The sequence below is a fragment of the Protopterus annectens genome, chromosome 14.part0 (assembly GCF_019279795.1).
Source record: "Protopterus annectens isolate FY-2018-M chromosome 14.part0, PAN1.0, whole genome shotgun sequence".
Lineage (NCBI taxonomy): Eukaryota > Metazoa > Chordata > Ceratodontiformes > Protopteridae > Protopterus > Protopterus annectens.
In genome coordinates, this window is record NC_056748.1 from 63,599,370 (window position 1) to 63,617,466 (window position 18,097).

At 38.2% G+C, this 18,097-nt stretch overlaps 1 protein-coding gene across 1 annotated transcript in view; it reads left to right on the forward strand.

Moving 5' to 3' along the window:
- The window catches only part of LOC122788869 (interferon regulatory factor 2-like), a 590,221-nt gene that overhangs the window by 463,906 nt on the left and 108,218 nt on the right, over positions 1-18,097 (forward strand). The window lies entirely within an intron of this gene.

Sequence of the window (18,097 nt, forward strand, 5' to 3'; positions counted from 1 at the left end):
GTTGTACATAGTATAATAAAAACATAGCAATGCTACATGTGTATGTTACTGACAAATATAAATGCAAGGTGTACTATTATTTACAGTAAGTACAACAAAGGCAGGCATTCAAGCAGTAATCATTTGTTAAAAGTACATCTCTACAAGAAAGATGTCATTACAATGTGAGTTAAATACACGAATAAAAATGAACCACAGAACGTTCTTCACTTTATTAAAACAAGCAAAGCTTTTGGGTTGCCCCTTCTTCAGTGCTAAGCAACATCTTACAAAACCCATTCAATTTATATTTAAAAATCACATATCATATGACACAGTCAACCAATAAAAAAGGCACTCAATTACATCTAAAATTTTATGTAACGTCATGTGCTTTCTAAGTAAAACTGGTTTCAAACTAACTGCATTATTTAGCCCAGGGGGTTAAATAAAACTGGTCTCAAACTGACTGCATTATTTATCCAAACAGCTGGGCCTACCCTGGTGATAACCCTTTCTCCTGTGGAGGTTTTAAAACTAGGTCAGTGAGGGCAATTCTATCCTCTTGGCTTGTTGTAGTTAGGCTGCTAAATTTGTAATTTTGTTTTAAGGGGGAACAGTGTCTCATTTTTAACAGCTTGTTGGTTTGACAGCTAAGTAGAAAAAACAAATAATCTCCGTGGTATCCCCGAAGTCTCAAAACAACCCATTAAAGTGTAGTGGGTCCAAAAATAAAACAGTGTAAGAAACTTCTCTGTGTGGAAGATTTTCAGTCCATATATTTCTGGTTAATCACTGTATATTAATCAGATCAGACAATAGTAGTAGAAGTAGCAAACTTAAACTCGTCTTAAGTTAAAACAAAACAAAAAATAGTAATAGAAAATATATAATTGTACAGCATTACTAAGTATTCAAAAGTAATCCAAGCAAGGCAGGCAGTCTGTTTCCAGTCGAAAATCCTTTATTAAGTACACAGACAAGCGATCCAAGTAAAACAAAAATAGAGTAATAATTTCCTCACAAGCTTTCTAAATATATATATATATATATATATATATATATATATATACTTTTTATCAGGCATGGGAGTGGTTTATTGTGATGTAAAACAAAGTGTAATTGGTACACATGTTAAATTCACATCCCTTCCCCCATCAGTGTGACATTCGAGCTGGTCCTGCCCTACTTAGTAGCTGTCATAATAATATATAACCCTTATGTACTTTAAATAAAATTTATAATGATGTGGTACCTCTTATTTAAGTCTGTGATTTTATCCAAGACAATATATTACATGGCTGGAAATATATCAACCTTAGTTCATTTGGCAATAAAAAATATATAGGTTCATAGGTTGGTACTAGGCTATCAGCCCTAAGGCCTATGCAAGCCTAGCCATAACAATTCCCTGGAAATTTCTTCCCACAATATTTACTTCTCATGGCCCCTGTCTAGCAGGGCGAGTGACATGATCCCCGGGGTGAATTTCCTATCTCCCATCCAATCATCAAGGCTCCTTCTGAAGAGGGCCAATGAGGCACTCTGCTTGACATGTATGGGCAGTCTATTCCAGAGTAATGGGAGTATCTGGGTCAGGAACCTATCCCTCCAGCATGTTTTGTTCATTGTGATGATAAGGTTTAGATCCCTGGAGCATGTGGCTCTGAGGGATTGGGATTTCTTTAAGTGGAGCATGTCCAACAGCTCCGGTTTGGACATGGCCTTGTATGTTAAGCAGAGATCACCTCTGAGTAGACGATATGCCACAGAGTATAGCTGGAGTTTTTTTAGACGGTCAGCATATGGCATCTGCTTTAGGCCTGTGATTCTTTTAGTGAGGTATTTCTGTGGCCTTTCCAGCTGCTGCAGATGTCTTGTGAGGTACATACCAAATGGGGCATTATACTCTACAATGGGTCTAATGAGGAATGAGTACAGTGGGACAATGACCTCTTTTTTTCTGGATGAAAAGCCCTTAGTGATGAGGTGTGCCACATAGAAGGATTTCCTGACTGTTGTGGCAATGTGGTTATTGAAAGTGAGACCACTGTCCACTTGTGTCCCTAAGTCTCTCATCACACTTTCGATGTTTAGTGTCCTGCCACCTATGTGGAAGTTCATGGGTACATGTTTTTTTTCTAAAGGGGATAATTATGCATTTCTTGGCATTAAGCTTGAGCCCATGGCTCTGGCGCCAGGCATCTGTTTCTGTAAGGCCCTTTTGTAGAATATCCACATCATTTGGGGATTCAGTAATGGCTCCCAGTTTGCAGTCATCTGCAAACTTTGTTAGCCAGAGTCCCTTAGTGTTGGCCTGTACTTCAGAGAAGTAGATGCCAAACAAGAGTGGTCCCAGGACTGAACCCTGAGGTACTCCACTTGTCACTTGTCTGGAGCTGAATTTGGAGTTGGCTACTTTTACAGTCTGGGTTCTGTCAGTAAGCCAGTTGGCAACCCATCGAGTGACGTAGGGATTTATGCCCAGCTTAGTAAGTTTATGATTCCAAAGTGGGGGATGGTGTCAAAGGCCTTGGTGAGGTCCAGATAGGCTGTGTGGACCACCTTACCCTTGTCCACAGCTCTGGAGACTGATTCGAAGAAGTCAATCAGATTCAGGAGACAAGATCGGCCTTTCACAAACCCAAACTGGGTGGGGTCCAGTGTTTGAAGGTTGCCAATGTCTTTGTTTATAAGTTCCATGATAATGCGTTCCATGCCCTTGCAGGTCAGGCTTGTCAGACTGATGGGACAGTAGTTCCCAGGATCCAAGGCAGATCCTCTCTTGTGGAGTGGGATAACTGTAGCTGTGTGCCACTCAGTGGGCACGAAGCCTGAGGTGAGGCTATGATTAAACGTGACACTTAGGTGGGGTGCCAGTTCATTTTGTAGTTCATGTAGTACACAGCCTGGGATGTCATCTGGACCCATGGATGCTGTATTCTTAGCTTTGGAGAGTGCTGTTTCTACCTGTGTGGCTGTGATTATCAGAATTTGGCAATCTTTTGGTATTGAGATGGGCCCTTTAGGGGGTGAGGGGGGGGCTGAAGTTGGCACTAAATCGATCTGCCAGGATATTGGCAATATCCTTGGGATCAGTATATTTAATGCCATTCTATTGTAGCTCAGAGCAGATCTGAGCATTGCCATTTAGATTCTTGACATAATTATAGAATGCCTTGTGATTGTCTTTGGAATCTTTGGCAATTTTATTTTCGTAACTTGCTTTTGAGGATTTTATGGGGGATCTCAGCTTCTTACTGAGGCTGGTGAGGGAGTTTTTTGCATCCTGGGATTTTCCTCTTTTCTGCAACAGTTTCTTCCTTCTGTTGTATAGTTTGTTTATAGCAGGGGACCACCAGATTGGCTTCCTTTTTTTGGAGAAGAGCATCTTGGTTCTATTTGGGATGGCACGATTCATGCATGAGTGGATGTGCTCGTACAGTGCCTTAGTGTAGGATTCTGCAGTTGAACTTCCAGATCCCGTCTGCGTGGGTGTTGTGAAGTTTGTCACTTCTGACTTCAGTAGCATGAAGTTGGCTTTGGAGAAGTTTTTTAAGGAGGTTTCCTTACGGGGGGGGGGGGGGGGGATGTGGATGTCAAGGGTGATTTGCTTATGGTCAGACCTGACCAATGAGGGGGTGACCACTGGTGTGGAGCATCTATCTCCCATGTTGGTAATGACCAGGTCTAGGATATTGGAGCCCCTGGTGGGACAATGGATTAGTTGATCCAGGGCGTTGGAATTTATGAATTCCAAGAACCGTTTGGAAAAGGGGTTGGTACCCGAATAGTTTTCCCAATTAATGGCAGGGTAGTTGAAATCACCCAGTATTAGGGTGCTTGGTTGTATCTTAATATTTTCCAGTATGTTTAGGTAGGTGTAGTGAGAATCTTGGGCTATGGTGGGGAATCTGTAGCAAGCTACAATTTGGATTGCAGTCTTACCTAGTGTTAGTTGCACCCGGAGAATTTCAGATGCATTGTATTGGGCAACTAGCCTGGAGGTGTGAATATAGACACTCTTCCACGTTTAGTGTTTCGGTCTTGGTTTTGTGGCCGAAACGTGTGGTAAGAATTGTAGCCTGGTATTGCAGGGGTGCTCTCTGGAGCCTTGAACCAGGTCTCAGTCACTGCACAGATATCAATGTTCTCCATTTTTAGGAGTGCCTCGAGAGAGTGCATTTTGAGGTTTAGACTTCTAGCATTGAGTAGCATTACCTTCATATTTTGCATGCTTGTATCTGTTATGGTGGTGGTTTTATCCTTTGAACCTTGCCTAAAAAGGCACTATAAGGGTGGCAAGAACTTTAGCCAGTAACCTGAATCCCAGGGGTGACAGGTGCAGACCATCTCTGGCAAAACATTGTGGTTTGTCGATCATGTCTTTCCAGTCAGACAAATACTGGATCCCCTTTGAATGACACCAGAAGCTTAGCCAATTGCTGAAGTCAATCATTTTGTCCTTATACTGGGTATACATATACATTTTGCATGTAAAAATCAATTTCTATTTTCATAACCTATTGTTAACAAAGATCGCTTTCATCCTTCTAGACTTCTTCAGGTCTGTGTACAAGAACCCTAAAAACAATCTATAAAAATATATATAATTGTATAATTAGTATTGTTATTACACATCATTTTGAATAAAGTGAAAAAAAATAACCAGAAAAAAATAAAAATAAGAAAAAATGTATGCATGATGATGGAAAAAATGTTCTCCGCTACTGAAATTGGCAGCAATGAGTTTGGGATTCTGCAAGAAGAACAAATCTACAAATGTTGTTTATAGTAGTTTGTATTTTATATGTGTCTGAGTTGAAATGTAACATTACAAGAGGTAAACTGAGCTGTAGGCATGAGAATGTGCGAGATTATGTGTCATTCTATATTGTGGTTTTTGCTGGTGGAATATTTTAATAATAATATTGTCAGTATGCTTGGCCAATGAAGAGTGGGGTCAAAAGTGATCCCTAGGTACATCTGTTCTGTTACTAATGGTAGTGGATTGCATCTGTATCCATAATAATTAGATTTGGGAATTTAGGGAGTTTTTGCAGGGTGATAAATATGGTCATGTTAGAATTCATGGCATTGATTAAGAACATATTTTTATTTGTGCAGTGGAGAAAATCTGTAAAGCTAAACTGAAGTTTCTGCTGAAGGGTCGAAGTGCTCTTTTATGATTCAAGTAGTAATGTATCATCTGCATAAAGGACCAAGCTGAGATGGGGCAGGTCAGAAGATATGTCACTGATGAATAGGGGAAACATTAACTCTTACAGTAAAGATATTATTTGTATAAATGACTGTATTATAAATCAGAAATCAAAATACTAAAAATTGCTGAATGTGTGGTGATACATTCATGGAGCAGAACAGACTGATAACATTTGTAAACTGTGTATTTTCTGCTTCACACCTTCAACATGCTTACATGAGAAATGCACACCATTAATTAAGCACGCCCATTGCACAATTCTGTCTTTAGCATTACTGTATACATGTATCTTTGGGATTATAAACATAAAGCTGTTGTTTGGATCTGTAAAGTAGCAATAACTACATCCATGAGACAATTTGTTAAAAAAATACTTTGTTGCAAGGTGCTAGCCAAAAACTAAAAAATAAAACAATTACAAGCAAATATTCACTAAACTGAGAATAAGCCAGTAATAACACAGAAGCAGCTTTAATCCAGATTTTCTGCAGTCATATTTGCATCTCTTCTCATGAAATGTGGTGTTATAATTTTGCAGTCCTGCTCATGCCTCTCTCTTGTCCTAGATGTTGCTTCTTATTTGTACCCTGCCATTTGTAAACATGTTTGATTTTTCTCATAAATCAGTGAGGATTACAGTCAGTCAACAATACTATGCAAAAGAGTTTCATACTTTCTCAAAGTTCAGAGAATGAATACCAATGTAAACCTGTTGTTCTGTTAAGTTAATTTGAGAAATATTTAAAAACTGTCCATGATTTTGGGTCTTTGTCCCCAACTCCCATTATTTTTGGTTTTGTTCACAATTCATAAGCAAAAGAAGGTGAGAGGTATAAAACCACAGCTACTGGCAGAATTGTACAGTGACAGTGTTAGACTTTATGAGATGAGGACCTAATGGGAATATCTTATGTTGCAGGTCAAAAAGAAGAGAAAAGTAAAAGCAGGCTGGGCATTTCAACCCCATTCACTAGTTTCGGCCTAAACAGTCCGTGATCTTGGGTCATATATTATAAATCATGACACTGTCATTGAATAATTGTATCCCAGAACCAAAATATGCCATGTTAACCATTTGGAACCATTGCAGTAAGTGTACATAAATCATGGCCAGTAGCTAAAATGGCCACTGCATACCACTGCAATGAAAGCACAATAGTGACTCAATGTCTAACATAACTAGTTGATATCTGTCTACCAGTTTTAAACAGTCAACAAATATTTAGTGTCTTAGTAGTTACTAGGCATGCTGTTATCATTTAAGAGTTTAGCCTATTTATAGCTAACCTAGAGCAGTGTCTGGTTAACCTAAAAGTCACACAGATGGTAAATGGGGACTGGGGGAGTTAAACCTTTAACTAAAGAAAGCAACTCAATCCTCTGCATTAACTACGTGACACTCTTAAAAAGTCCATTAAAAAAGACAATTTTTGCTCAATAAAATGTCTGTGACTTGCTTGTGGTTCAGCCCTATAAAAACTTCTCATACGCACACACACACACACACACACACACACACACACACACACACACACACACACACACACACACACACACACACACAAATATACACATATACACACACATATATATATATATATATATATATATATATATATATATATATATACATATACTTATATCTATATATATGTATAAATAACTGTGGTGAAAATGCCTTCTGCAAAGTTAGCCCTGCAACTTGGAATCATCGCCTCACTGAAGTCAGGCATCAGAATACTCTCCAACCATTAAAAAAGAAACAAAAAAAAAAAGTAAAAGGGTAAAATAGCACCATCAGCAAGAACATTTTTGCAAATGCTTTCAAAATACACTGCAATTGTAATATTCTTTCCTACATTACTGACCCCATATGCAAAAATGGGAAAACGGGGTTGTGGATGGATGGATGGATGGATGGATAAGAAATATAATAACTATATCTCTCCTAGCTGATGAAAACATAATAATTAAATAATAATTAAAAAGAAAATAAAAGTAACTCTGCTAATGCTGCAGATAGGTTTATATAAATAAAACTGCATACGTGTCAACCATGTACAAATGTAATGTACAACCCTCATGTCAAATATTTTGCTAAGATTCTATTTATGCTTATGTAGCACACCTTTTTTTCTTTCTTCGTGTATGTATGCATGTATATATCTGATATGATAACTGCAGAAGATCCAAAAAGCTGAAGGTCCAAATGGTACAAAAATGTGGCTATCTTTCACCATACATTGACAAGCTTCAAATTCCTAAAAAACCCAGTTAACTCCACTGAATATGCAGAAACATACACCAACACACAATATCAGAATGTAAACAGCTGCACAGATGCAGCTGTACCCCACAGAAACAAATGCAGGGCAAACCCCAGAAACAAAACCAAATTGGAGCTATAACATCAACAAGTTTTATAATAAAAGAAAAATAATTTTAACCAAATATAAGAAAAAATAATTCCCAGAATATTAGAGCCCTTGTCACTGAAATAAACAAATAATTTATGAGCTTAATAAACTCAACCAAAGCTAAGTTTGAGGGTAAAATAGCTATCCAAGCTAAAAATAATCACAAGGCTTTTTTAGTTATGTTCATAATCTCAAAAGCACAACAGAACAATGTACTGAGCTGATTGTGAATGGTGTTACCTACACTGTGGCCGAAGATATAGGCAACCTAGTGGCCAAAACTTTTAGCTCTAACTTTACCTCTCTGTCCCTCAAGATGTACCTGAAACTGGCTTGCCTCCAGCTATCACTCAGATGTACCTGAAACTGGTTTGCCTTTAGCTGTCACACAAGACCAAGTCCTAAAAGCTAAAAATACTGCATGGATGAGTACTGACTATATCCCTGGATGCATCTTAAATATCATGAAGCATGACTTAGCTGCACCCCTGACAGCACAGTTCAGTCTTAGCCACACCTTTAACAACACTGTTCAGTCTCAGCCACACCCCTGACAGCACAGTTCGGTCTCAGCCTCCATACAGGTTTTGTACCAAGTGAATGGAGAACAACTACAGTCATTCACCTGCATAAGGGATTACCTTCCACAGACCCAGGAAATTACAGACATATAAGTCTAACCAGCCTCATATGCAAAACCATGGAAAGACTTATCATGGGACTAATCAGCTGGGACATTTGGAACCTCTAAACGTTGGACCCATCTCAGTTTGAATTGATTCTGTAAGGTTTTAAAAAGCTCAGCAGAAGGACCAAAGAGATTCTGAGTGTCCAAGGGAGAATCCAACAACATGGCCTTTATATCTTCAGGAATAGATTGTGTCTAGATCTAGGGATGTCATTGCCCCCTTTTACTCAGCCCTCATTGGGCTAGTCTTTGAATATAATGCCCCCTTTGGCATGTATCTGTCCAGACACGTGCAACAACTGGAACATCCACAGAGATACCTTACTGAAAGGGTACAAAGGATAAACAACATGTCCTATATGGACTGACTCAAAGCCCTGTTACTATTTTCGGTATCCTACAGACTGTTAAGAGGTGACCTGTGTCTGGTATATTACTGTGACAGATCATGACTCATGACTGGGTCCTATGAAGTGGTCCAGTTACTCAAAGTAAAATATACATAAATAAAATAAAATACTCTCTGCCAGGGAGGATACATTTTGTGCAAATGGTGATCTTACCACAAATGCTGTTAATGGCAGACATGTATATTTCACTAAAGCCTTTGCTCAACCTTAGATCAGCCAAATTGTAATAATAGGTTTATCCAAGTGAGGTTTTAAGCTGTTTTTTCCCCTTCTTTCCCCTTTGTTTACATTTTTCAAACATTTTTTTCACACTTTTACTCACTTTTTTAACTTATTAACATTCCTTGCACAAAGCTGGATTTTTATGTTCAATGGAGAATGTTTAAGATATTTTTATTTCTTCTTTTATACATTTTGTCATGATTTTTTTATAAAACATTTTCATGAATAGTCACAAGAGGGTGCTAGTGTCCTACAATTTGTTTAGTTTCCTCTGTATTTCACATGGTTCTTAATTTATGAATGCATTTATATTTGTATTTATACCTTGAATTAAGGGACAAATGTTTTTATTAATTTTATTGTGTAAAATATTTTATTTTCATTCATAAGATTTACGTTGGATTTGTTTGAATGTTCTTTGTTACTTTTCCACAAAAAAAGTTTTTAAAGTTCCTTAATGAAAATTTTAATTACTTAATGGAAAGCACATCTTTCAATTAGGGAAGGTATTTAAGCTGCTAGTAATCATCAACCCACATCTGATGAAGTTTTCAAAACGAAAATGTATTTGTTTGGCATTCATGCTGTGTATTTGTGTTCCTATTAAATTTGTTTGGAGTGGATTTCAGTCATCCATTGGTCTTTATTGATTCGCTTTCACAGTCACCTTTTCCTTGGTCAGACATATATGTTGTTTAAATAGCCTGAAAATGAATGGGGGCAGAAACTGAGTTACTCTTCCTGTAACAGGAAGATAATGTGTTTTATTTAGAAGTAGGCCAGATGCATACCTCTCAACCTGGAAACATCAAAAATCTGGACAAGGCCCATGAAAAATAGGTACAAATCTGTACACTGATTAGCATCTAATTTGCATACATAATTATGTAACCTCACCCACTCTGATGGAATTGTGGGATACCAACTTTCAAACGCAAACTGAAGAACAACCAATCAAAATATGGCACCAGATTCCAATGTCCTATTACCTGGCTATTTTGCCCCATTTACCATATACACTAATGTGTGCATACTGCTTTACTTCTACAATCAATAATTATTTGGATTTTATTTTTACATTTTGCAGTACATCAATGCACAAACACTATTCCCTGGCTATTTCTTCCCACACTATTTACTATTGAATGTATGGATGTGTATGCAGAAGTAATTTATAATAATTTCAAATAATGTGATAAACACTGAAACATTAAGACTAATTAACAATACAAATATTTAAGAGCTATCATAATGTATAAAATCGAAGATCAGTTTTTAAAAGCAATTAACTGTTGTTGTATCAAGTATGTTTTTTTTTTCTTTGATTAAAACAAACTGCATTCCCTGGACGAAGGATGCTGATATATGCAGAACAGCAATTAGCTTAGGGATATACTAACATTATTACAGTCTCACCGACTGTAGTATTACAGATGTCAAAGAGGTATCACTTCCTAGCTGCCACATCTGTCACGTTATACCCCCATATGCAGCTCTGGTTGATTTCCTCCTGTACAATGACTAATGCTATATACATTATTAGTGCTGTGACCTCACCATAACTATAAACTTTTTGGCACTGAATTTATTGGTTTACCTCACCATAACTGGCAGTGCATGTAACTGATGTAGCCATCACCAAATGACTCTTCCTAAGCAACTGTGATATTTCACTGTACATTTCAAAGTCTAAAATGGAAGGCCTGTATATTAGTATAAAGACACTGCTGCATGTTATGAGCAGAATTGTCAGCTATACCAAAGAAAATAATTAACAGCTTAAAACGAAGTTCTTCAAACAGACTATAAACCATACATATGACACTGATTTACCACTAATTTTTCCTCTTCCACTAACTTCCTGTAAACACTGTGCAGATGTATATAAATGAAATCAAAACTTTAAAGCAGATTCTTCCATCAAAAACGTCAATTCTTACTCTTCTGGAAAAGAATGGAACTAGCAATCTGTCTTCACTCAACCTGAAGTACTTTCTAGACAGAAGAAACCAGGATTTGTTCTTACTTCACGGCATCTCAAGGAAGTCTAACAGAAAAAAATTCTGACTAACCTACTTTCTGTGACATAGAAAGCTACAGTTAGGTCGGAATGTTTTACCACTGATCCTGCCTCATAATATCACCATATTATTTAATTCCTACATCAAGCAATGTTGCTGACAAAATACAATTTTGTACTTGCTACAGATCTCTACAGTGAGAAACTAGAGACGTTTAAACTACACGTTATGAGGATGTGTGATCCTAGCTGCCATGATTTAGTTAATTCTGACATGATCACAACCTTTTCTTCAAACATGTCCATAGAATAACTATTAGACAAGCTCAAGTGTCTAATATCATTAGGCACTGCAGCAATAAGGCTCGATCAGACATTTTGTAACTACATATTGGAGATTTTCTCTTGTTTAGGCTAAAACACTATGAATGCAGTCTGAAGACAACTTCCAAATGCCAACAAGTTCTTCTCTACTGAGGATTACTGTTCCACAAATGCATGTCACACAATTCCGACTTGAAAGCACAAAACTGCTGTTTCACTTTCAACAGGAAAAGCAAGTAGAGAAGAAAGATAATCAAAAAGCATTTTTTGTTTTGTTTTAAAAATCTCCAGACCAAGCTATTCTTTCCAAGCATTTACACATCAGACAAGCAGCTGAAGTAATTATTTAAAAAATTAAAAAAAAAACACACGAGTTGTGACTTGAGTCATTTGCCATTACCTGCGGGCATGAAGCATTACTGCATGCAGTGACTGTTCCATTTCATCGCACAGACTTGATGAAAGCATCACCTACAGCTCATGGAATGAGACTAAGCCGGGGGTTGGCAGTTTAGAGGCTCTTTGCAAAAGGACACTACCTTTTAGCATAAAATGACACCTACATCTCAAAAGATGCCGTTTTCTTCTCTCTAATCCATCCATGCAAAACAGCTAAGAAGCCTACCTAATTGCTAGTCTCATAATTCATCTCCTAAATTAGTAATTTTAAGAAAAAAATGCAGACTAGAGATCAGCATGCTCAGCATGACAAAATGTTGTTATATAAAACAATGCAAGATCTGCCTATCAAGCGCATCCTGCCAAACTACTGTTCAGCAGTAGCATCTCAGTATTCATTTCCGATGCTATGTTAGACTGCATTTAAAAATCAATACCCTCTTTCAGAAATACAAAGCTTACCCTCCGTAAACTGATTTCAAGAAAAAAAGACACTCTATTTCTCTGTAGAACAAAAGTGTGTGTGCAGCCAGCCACTAATAAATTAAAGCTAATAAGCACTGTCCTATTTTTTCAGGTTAGGCTACAGATACATGTGTGAACAGACAAAAGAAGTTGTATGTTTTGCTGTTGAATCCCTCTGTCTTGTCTGATAAAGCACCATATAACAATATAATAAACTATAAAGTTTCATCCTCAAATTTTGTATACCATACTTTCTAGAAGCAAACACCGTACTTGTACCTTTCTGAAGAGGACGACTAACAACTTCTCAGAGTTAACTGACATCAGCAGCTGGATCTTCTTGATTTCTAAAAAAAATCACAGCCAGCAATGCTACTTTTTCCCACTACACTATCCTAAAATGTCCCCCCTAATTATTTTGTTAAGCTATAGCCACAGGTTCCACAGGGATCTTTCAGCCTGTGATTACTGCTTCTGTAAAGAAAAAGGACGTTCCGTCCCACGCTTACCTGCTCACGCTGCCTGCTTCTTGGAGAAATAAAACTAATAGCACTGCTGCCTCTGTAATTCCATTGCTGCTGTACTGTATTCCTGTTCGCAGAGTCGCAGCCAGCTTGGAAAAAAATAAAGGCATTACTGCCATAGTTTAGTGAATGATAGTGTGTTACTGCCTAGTAGTACTCAGTCGGTGCTTTACTTTCCTTCCCGCTCACAGCCAGCCGGAAATAATGACGCGAGCTCCTTGAGCTCAATTCCGACTGGCTGGTAGCCCTGACAGCGCTGACGTCATCGCGCACGTGATGACATCAGCGCCGACAGCGCGAATTTTAAAAAAAAAAAACGAAGCAAAAAAATCGGAAATGAAGGGGTGCCAATCGGGAATCGTGGCACCCCTTCATTTGGACACCAAAACTCGGTAAATACTGAGTAATTCGGTATGGTTGGGAGGTCTGGCCAGATGTGCCCACTGCCCAAGGGTCTGATATGAAGATGAAGCTACATACTTTGTTAATAGTTGTTTGAGATAATATGCTGTTAGCAAAGGATTTTAAAACAGATTATGGCCAAGGCAAACTCACGTTCTGCTAGAAGTACATTTTATTTGCTAATACAATTCCACCCACAGAGGATAGTAAATGTGATATTCTGTAACTGTGTTTTAGCTAATGTAGGAATTTGTTGAATGCCATATCTGTGTGTACCTTGAATGAAAGAAAAACTTAGATAATTCATGTTCTGAGACTTGTACAATATTCTCTGATTTTACCGATTTTTGCATTTATATTTAGATAATTTGGGGATATCAAGTTCCAGAAGAAATTAAAATCCATTTAGGGAGATCTGTTTGCAAATTGCTGACTGATTTGTCTAAGTTCTAAAACAGCAATTATAATTAACATGACAGTTGATACAGAAGGTTAAGGCTGAGAGCTGGAGTCTCTATGATATGGGGTTTGATCCCCTCAGTCCTCGTTTGCCTGCTGTGTGACCTTGACCAAGCCCCTTAGCCAGACATCAGTTCTAGGTCACCTTGAAAAAAGACGGTGTGTCCAGTGGGCTTCCCTGATTAACAAATGGGTATTATTATGATGTCCTTGTGATGGTGAATGAAGGGGCAAGGTCATGCATGGGTCTGATAGTTAATATACATGGGGCAAGATAAAAGAATATATATTAAAAAAAAAGATGCTAGTCCCTCGCAGAGTGGTAGTCCTTTGTGACCTTGCAATTCACATTTCAGCATTTGCAGTCAGGAAGGCTTGTTAGTCAATGTGTGCACACTGATGGAGGTCTAGACAACAACAGATTCTGTGACTGAATTATGAACTTCTACATTAAATCATTTCAGAAATCTTTTTAAGATGAATAAAAGTTCTGTGCCATGTGCCACTGCTATCATTTGTAGCATTATGAAGTAGCCTTGTAACATTTGCAGAACATTCAATACGAAAGATGCATTCTATTACAAAATGCAGCTTCATAGTGTTATACGGTACAATAGTTATCAGCATAAATGCCTAGTACCACCATTATAAAGCCCTAACCAAATACAGCTGACTGCATGGATATTATACATAAATCTTTTTATAATTTAACAAGCTGTACACAAAAGGGCTAACTGGAGAGAGAACTCATAAAAATCAAACTCATTAGGCATAATGCATTCATAGGCAAGCCATTAGGCATAGTATTAATAAAATGCTGCATATCTGTCTAACATGTACACAGCTGACATGTCATACAGGTCAGATGATTAGCTATGAAGTTATAACTAGTTATAGACAAACAGCAGTATAAATTACTGCAATCACTTTGCCTTTATCCATGGGTTTAAAAGCTAATATGACATTGAGACAACAAACCACATATCAAACATTCAGTTAAACTATAAAATGCTTAGACTTAGACAGTGAGACTCATATTTCATTTTTACACGTGGTTCCATAAAATGCCATCCATGCCATCATGGTGTCACCCATTTCCCTGAAGCATATTTGGTTGCACAGACCTGATTAATTGAAACTTTCAGACTTCAGTGTTTTCTGTGGGTCATTGGTCCCCCTTCCCAATGCAGGGGAAGACCCTTCCACTTCCCACTTAACTATAATTAACTCTAAGATCACAAACTTAGGGAAAAAATGTAATTATAGAAGTCAGAAAGCTCCATTTCAGTATGTAGTTGTGATCAGATGGGATGCAGAGAAATAGTCATGAAACAGATGACTGAACTTCAAAACCCTGCACGATAAAGTTCTCAAGAAACATATAAAATTATGGTTTCTGTAAAGTAATCACAGAATCCGTTAAACCAGATGAACCTGCAAATACATATTTTAAACAAAATACATGTTTTATCTTGTGCATTTAAAGAACAGTTGCTTACAACCACTTTCCATGCTGAGAAAAAGATTGATGTTTTGAAAGAAGTTGAGTTTGTTTAAATGTGCATTTCAGAGTATGTAAACAATAAATCCCCTCAGCCTCCATTGACTAAGTGTATGACTCTGAACAAGTCACTTTACCAGACATTGCTCCCACGCTAGGTCTGTCAGCCTCCATTGACTAAGTGTATGACTCTGAACAAGGCACTTTACCAGACACTGTTCCCACGCTAGGTCTGTCAGCCTCCATTGACTAAGTGTATGACTCTGAACAAGGCACTTTACCAGACACTGCTCCCAGGCTAGGTCTGTCAGCCTCCATTGACTAAGTGTATGACTCTGAACAAGGCACTTTACCAGACACTGCTCCCAGGCTAGGTCTGTCAGCCTCCAGTGACTAAGTGTATGACTCTGAACAAGTCACTTTACCAGACACTGCTCCCAGGCTAGGTCTGTCAGCCTCCATTGACTAAGTGTATGACTCTGAACAAGTCACTTTACCAGACACTGCTCCCAGGCTAGGTCTGTAAAAGGTCCATTAAGATCAGTACTCCACCCAGTTAACAAACAGAAACAAACAAACAAATAAATAAATCTGTGTTGTTTGTACCTTTGCCTGTGGTGTTGAGCTTCTTAACTTTTAGTGAGGCATTTTTCTTCAAACAGTATTTAATTGTCCAGAAACAATCGAACATCCTCTGCAGGGGACAGTTCAGAACAGTGACTGCAGGAACTTTGAAAATGAAATATGGCACTAGAAAGCATATGTTCAAGTAAGCTAAGAGAGAATGTTGCAGCAGATATTGGTGTGAGCTGCTATCTGGTGCAGTGATTACAGACACAAACTCTGGAATGCACTGCAAGTGGTTTGGGCCTAGACCAAGTATTTCATTTTTTTGTTTTTGATACCATATTTAATAAAATGATTTCTAATGCCATGATGACTGATTATTTTATTTAATTTGCCTGGCTATGAGTTGTTTGTTTTATTTCATTTGACTGGCTGCATATTTTGTCTATTTCCTTAGCCTGGCTGCTTCTGTCCTACAAGTTGGCAAGCTTCTCCCACTGTCTTTGTTTACTTACTTACTATCCTGCAAGTTGTTGCTTATGCCACAGGACTTACTTGCTCAGTGAATATGCTAGCTTTCACTGTCTTGTAAGGTCACAGTTGTGGATGTTTACCCACTTCTGGATGATTAGAATCCATTTGACTGACTCATCTTTAGATTGTGTCGTAGCTCCACTGAAACACAGGACACAGAAAGAACAGAAAGCCACATGGTAGTGTAGGTGCAATAACATGTAAAAGATGTGCAGCAGGGCAGTCATCACAATAAAAGACATGGCTAAAGCCCTGGTTACCTAGACCATGGCAACCAAGGTCTGGTGATGCAACTGAATCCTTGTGCGTTGTTGCACAACAACTGAATCCTTGTGTATTCTAAAGGACTGAACACACCACACCTTTGTCACTGCATGGCCCTATGGTCTTATAACACCACACCTTTGTCACTGCATGGCCCTATGGTCTTATAGCACCACACCTGAATCATTGTATATTCCTAAGGTCTGGACACACCATACCTAAATCCCTGCATGTTCCAGTGATCTTATAACACCACACCTGAATCACTGCATGTTCCCAAGGTCTGAACACATCACAACTGAATCATTGCATGTTCCTAAGGTCTTATAACACCACATATGAATCATTGCATATTCCCATGGACATATTACATCACACCTGAATCCTTGCATATTTCCATGGAAATATAACACCACACCTGAATCACTGCATGTTCCCAAGGTCTAACCATACCACACCTGAATTATTACATGTTCCCATGATCTTATAACACCATACCTGAATTATTGCATGTTCCCATAGACTTATAACACCACACCTGAATCATTGCATGTTCCCAGTGTTTGAACACCCCATACCTGGATCATTGCATATTCCCAAGTTATTATTACACCACACCTGAATCACTGCATGTTCCCATAATCTTATAACACCACACCTGAATCATTGCATGTTCCCAAGGTCATTTAATGCTGCACCCGAATCACTGCATATTCCCATGGTCTTATAACACACACCTGAATCATTGCATGTTCCCAGGGTCTGATAACAGCACACCTTAGTCAACAAGTGCTCCCAAAGTTAGATGACACCACACCTGACTCATTGCATGTTCCCGCTGTTTTATAACAAGACAACTCAATCATTGCATGTTCCCAAGGTCCTAACACTAAAACACTAAAACTTAATGACAACAAAAACCTCTGCATCATTGTCCTCTACATTGTCCCCGGCAACTATATTCCCATACTAGAGGAAATCCTAGCTTGAACATCAAGCAATATAACAACTGAAACAATAATTCTTGGAGACGTTAATATTAATTAAATGTTTCCCAACAACACTCCCCAACAAATATCAACCTACATAACTACAGCCAGCTTATCACTGAAATTACCAGACCTAACAGAAACAACAACAGTGGGACAGTCCTAGACTGGATCATGGTCTCCGACCCCAATAAAATATCCAGCACAGGAACCCTCCCAAACAGTATCAGTGACCACTCACCTGCCTATATAATTCATAAAACCACACCCCCTTATATCAACTTAGAAACACTAGAAAATTATCACATTTTTGCCCCACAGCCTTTAACAACACTTTAAAAAGCATTAACTGGGATCCCTTAAAACTACTCCCCCTTGAAGAAGCAGTTGAATTTTTCAATTCTACTTTCCTTAACATCTTTAACAACCTTGCTCTCCCCCAGCTAAAATGCATAAAAGCCAGGCATGCCCCTTGGCTGACAATTGCAGCCAAACAAAGCATGGCTTCTAGAGACAAAGCCTGGAAGCTTTGGCATAAGCACAAAAATCCCTCTGCTCTTCTAACCTAAAGAAACCTTCACAACCAAGTAAAGCGCTTAGTCTTTAAGGATAAAAAAGACTACTACTATAATCTACAAAACAAAAACAACCCAAAATAATTCTGGAGCTCAATTAACAAATACTGTCTCCTGTTTCAAACAATAACCCC